Here is a 5,220-nt window from a genome sequence, read left to right as displayed (position 1 = left end):
GCCTTGCGGGTCTGCGGAGGAGCGAGGCCTCCGGGCCCCCGAGGATTTAAGGCTCCGCTCTTCTGTCCCGCCCTCGCCGCTCCGGCCTGCGGCGCTGTGGGTCTCTCCGACGTTCTCCGCCTTCTCTCCGCCTCCGTCCTAGGTCGGGTGTCTTACTTCCGTGCCTGTCCTCTCCGGCGGCGGTCTTCGCCCTGCCTCGCCCGTGGACTCCGCCGCCTCTGTCGGGGTCCCCGAGCTTCCTTCCCACCGCAGCTTGCAGAGCTGGGAGGAAGGGACGTCAGAGCAGAGCAGCCCCTCGGCCTCAGCAGACGTGCACGACTCTGAGGGAAACAGAGGCCCGGGGTGAGTGCCCGGCTCGGTGGAGGCGGAGGCGGCGGCCTCTGCAGCTCCTCCTGCTCCGGCGGTCCCGTGTGCTGTGTAAGGCTTGCGGGCTCCGCGGTCGGAAGCGGGGCGGTGAGGCTGCCTGGATGGCTTTCCTTCCCGTCTCCGGTCTCTCCTTGCCACCGTCCCTGTCTGAGGTCTGATCGGGCTCTCTGATGCCAGGCAGCAGCGGGCGTCTCGGGACAGGTGGTGACTTCCAGCTGCAGGGATTAGCCGGCTGCGCAGGGAGCCTGAGCCGGCGTGGGCTCCATTAGCGGGGCGGATTAGCGGGGCGGGCACCAGCGCACCCTGAGGCCCCGTAGTCTCAGGCCAGGACTCAGGACAGTGGGACAGCTCTCCCTCCCCCACTGCCGGCCCCCTCCCCTCCTCAGCGCCTTCACACCTCGGGGGTCGGTGGGCCCCTCTGCGGCAGCAGGTGCACGCTTGGGCCCAGGTGCTCTTCTTCTGAACCCAGCGTCATCTCTCTCGGTTCCCCCAGAGGCCGCCTCTGCCCTTCAGGGGCTGTCTGGAGTCTAACTGCCTTGTGACCCTCTGTGCAAGGACTCCCTTTTTGAGCTACGGACCACCAGATGGCGCTGCGATCACCGGGTTGCCAGGCTGCTATAAGGGCAGACAGAGAAGGGGCTAAGAATGAATTTAAGCCAGGACTTAGTGTCTTGGTCATCCGGGTCGCCATGACAAAGCGCCTCGGACCCCGTGCTTAAAGAACAGAGATTTCTCTTCTCAGTTCTGGCCGCTAGGAGGCTCAGACGAGGCCTGGCTTCTAGGCGGTCACCTGCCCGTTGTGTTCCCACATGGCCTTTCCGCAGTATGTGTGGTTGGAGTGATCTCTTGCTTCCTGTTCTTAGAAGCCATCTATCCAGTCAAATTCGGGGCCCACCCTTCTGGCCTCATTTAACCTTGGTCACCGCCTCCATGCAGTCATAACTGCTCACGGGGTTGCGAGGTTGCACGACAGGCACTGGGGGAACTTAGCTAGTCAAGTCAACATAAATTCCAAACTACCTGAAAGTCCCCCAAATAGCTGCTTTTATTCCAATCCAGAATCCAGGTCTCAGCTGAATGTAGTGGCCTGTACCTGTATCCCAGCTACTAAGGAGGCTGAGGCTGGAGGATCTTGAATTTATAGCCAGATTGGGTGACTCAGTGAAACCCTATCTCAGAGAAAGATGCCTATTTATTCCTAAGTAACACATGGTACAGTTTTGCTGGTCCCTGCTGCTATATAAATGGAAAGGGATTATTTCAAAAGGAAAACCTAAAAGTGACTTGAGCAAATCTGAATCTTACCCTAAGTAATAGAGGCCCATAGGCCGGGCAGATGAACTGAATGCAGTCTAAAGATTTTCAGTCTTCCTTACATCTTTTTATTGTTTGAGATTGGCATTGATTTCTTTTTCTTTCTTTTTTTTTTTTTTTTTTTTTTTCTTTTTTTTTTTTTTTTTTTTTTTTTTTTTTTTTTTTTTTTTTTACCATGGATTGAACTCGGGACCTTGGGCTTGCAAGGCAGGTGGCAGAACCACTGAGCTAAATCCCTAGTCTATGGTTGGCATTGATTTGAAGGTCAAGATGAACATAAAGATTTGGGTTCACAATTATGATAATGGAGAGATTGACTCCATTTTGAAACAAATGTTTTAATGAACTACAGACATGTTTTATATTTTTATCTGTCTTTTCACAGGGAAATAAAGAGTCTTGAGAATGAAATATATTTGATAAACTTTTCTTTTTTAAAAGTCTTTATTAGATACCAGAGTATTCTTAGCTCAGAGATACTGTTTAATTGTTTTTCTTTAATAGGAAAACCTTTAGCCGTAATTCAAATTTTCCTCAGAATTAGAGAAATCACAGTGGAAAAGGCTGTAGAATGAATCTCAGAGAAGTCATCCCAGATGTGTAATGAAAAGTCTATGCAGGAGACGGGAAATTTTTTTTTTTTCATTTGGATGAATGCGTGCAGTTATTTAGAGACAAGATATTGCTATGCAGTTCAGGCTGGCCTTGAACTCACTGTGTAGCCCACACTGGAGCCTCCCAAGGCTGGGATTACAGGTGTGCCCCACCATGCTGGCAGAAAACTGTTTCTTAAGAGGCTACAGACAGGGCTCTCCAGCAGGCCTCATGGCGGTGGCCATCTCTGCTCTGCTGCAAGTGGGCAGGCCCTGAGCAGCTGCTGCTCTGGCCGTACCCTGAAGGGGGCCTGCAGTGCAACCTCAGACTCTCACCAGGGGCACAGTCACCAATGCACTGTGGAGGGTGCCGCTGCCCCCGAGGGAGGGAAGCCATGCCGGCCACACAGTCTACAAGCTAGTGCAGGACAAGAAACGCCGCCCAAGGCCAACCTGAGCTCATCCTCACACAGTCCGTGGAGGATCTTGGAGTCTGGGGTGACCTGGTCTCAGTGATGAAATGTGAGGGTAGAAACAAGTCCCTTCCTCAGGGACTGCCTGTACATGCATTGCCCGAAAACAGAAAGCTGTTTGAAGAGGAGAAATTGCTGAGACAAAAAGAAAAATTAGAGAGGATACAGACCAAGGCAGGTGAGGAGGCAGTGGAGTTTCTGAGAAGCTGTCATCTGGGAGTAGGAGTGCGGGATGATGTCACATGAGAGCTGAATCTTGGTGTTGTTACCAGAGGAGCTGATTACACAGTTGGGCGAGTACTGGTGTGAAGTCATGGTCAAGAGGCATCCTCCAGTCCACAGGATGTCGGCACAGAAGGGGGACAAGCACCAGGGCAACTGTGTAGGTGACAGATGGGAAACATGGTCACCTGCAAGCAACTTTACCCCTCATCCCTGTTTGGGCCAGTTCCACACATACCTCTTTCATCTTGCGAAGAATTGCTTAGACGTACGGGTCTGACTGTCCAGATTATGACGGGCATTTCCAGTGCTGTGGATACTCCACATCCCACGGGCAAGCAAAGACCTGCCCGAGCAAGGTCTCGGGAGTCCGCCCGGACCTGCTGTGTAGAAGGCGTTTCCTGTGGCACAGCTGTGCTCCAGAACTAGGATCCACGTGTCTTCCCGCTGGGGCTTGCCGTGAACAGCATGTGGTCTCTGTGTTACACTCCGATACCTTCCCACTCACGGTGTCTGACAGGTCCTGTCATTCTCAAGGTCATTAACACCCGGACTTTTCTGTCTTTTAAATTTGAGCCTTTCTGCTGCATTGTGGTTTTAATTTAAATTTCCCTAAGTTTAGTGAAGTTGAATGATGTCTTTTTATATTATCTGTATTATTTTTGTAATTCATCTTTTCATCATGGATTCTTAGAAGTCCAGGCAACATTCTGGATGTTAGTCAGGGGAAAAAACCCTAAGTTAAAAGACAAAATTAACCCACAAATCTGCAGCACTGTCTCTCTCTCCCCGCCCTTTGTGTGTGTGTGTGTGCTGCAACGCCTTCCAACTGACACTCTAGACCCATGTCTGGACACTGCTGGGCCCTCTCTAGCAGTTGGGCTTCCCAATCTAAGCCAATAGTGAGAACGGAAATCCCAGTATGCAATGAACAGGGGATTCGTTTCCATTCCTGGCCGTGACCATTAGACTGACTCTGAATACTGTCTGTGAGTTGAGCAATTAGAACAGAGGTGATAAAGCCTGCAACCCTATTTGGCTTTCTATTGCTGCTTCGTTTATCCATTTTATGTGCTATTACAAAATACCCAAGGCCAGGTAATATATAAAGAAATGTGTTTAGCTCACAGTTCTGCAGGCTCGAAGTCCAAGGCTAGCAGCTCCATTCTTCAGCCTCCGGTGAGGGCCTTGGCTGTATTACCTGGCAGAGAAGTGACAAAGGAGCTAGCTGTGTGCAGGAGGGGCCACGTGCACAGGGAGCACTCACTCAGAGGAGAACTAATTCCCTCTGCAAGACCAGCACCCAGGCAATGCCCCTGGCCTAATCCTCACACTAAGCCTCCCTCTTGAAGCCCCCAGTGCCCCTATACTGCCACACTGGGAACGGAGCCTCCAGGAAATGCACCATGCTGACACTCAAACCATACCCAGCTTACAAAAATAGAGAGTAATATCACCACTTTCGTTTCTGACTTCAGCACAGAGAGCACCAAACCAGGTAAAATAATGATGAATCTTTTGGGGTTAGGGGTGTAGCCCAGGGGTAGAAGGTCCTGGGTTCAGCTCCCAGCACTGAAAGGTGAGCCTTTCAAGCGAGGCCTTGCAAGTAATCACCGAGTGGATCAAAGGTGACTACTTTATGTGTTAAAGCTGTTTATCTTGGATTTTGTTTCGCTACATCTCAAAATCTTTTCAATCCACTGTTGTGATTTACCAGCATCTTACCAGTGCAAAGTAGGCTTAGCAGCTGTGGTTACCAATTTGTCTAAGTGTCATGAGCCAGGGCACCCCCCACACCCCACAAACACACACAACAAGTTGCATGCGGCAGGCTTCTTACTTGTAGATTGGCATCAGGGCCCCACAGGAGCGTCATGACCAGGGGTCCCCCAAACTCAGGAAAGCTGCTCATGGCAGCCTGAGTGTTGCCCATGTGTGACTCATTGCACTGCAGTTAAGGAAGCTGAGACGTCCTCCAGCCTGGGCTTTGTGCCCTGGGATAACGTATGACTCGTTGGGCTAAAACACTGATATCTTGTTTCTAGGGGATAGGAACCAAGCCAGTGCCTTCTCATCTCAGGACGCTGCGTTCCCAGCACAGTCTGCAGTTAACTGGGTCAGCTCCAAGCTGTTGTGAAAACTGTCCTGCCATAGCAACACCTGTTGAGTACTTATGTTTTTCTAATTATCAGTTTCCTGTGAAGTTACATTTCATTATGGTTTTCATTTGCCTTTTCCTAATGCCTTAATGA

The sequence above is a fragment of the Fukomys damarensis genome, unplaced genomic scaffold (assembly GCF_012274545.1).
Source record: "Fukomys damarensis isolate Sample0158 unplaced genomic scaffold, DMR_v1.0_HiC HiC_scaffold_9, whole genome shotgun sequence".
Taxonomy (NCBI): Eukaryota; Metazoa; Chordata; class Mammalia; order Rodentia; family Bathyergidae; genus Fukomys; species Fukomys damarensis.
Note: the sequence above shows the minus strand (reverse complement) of the source record.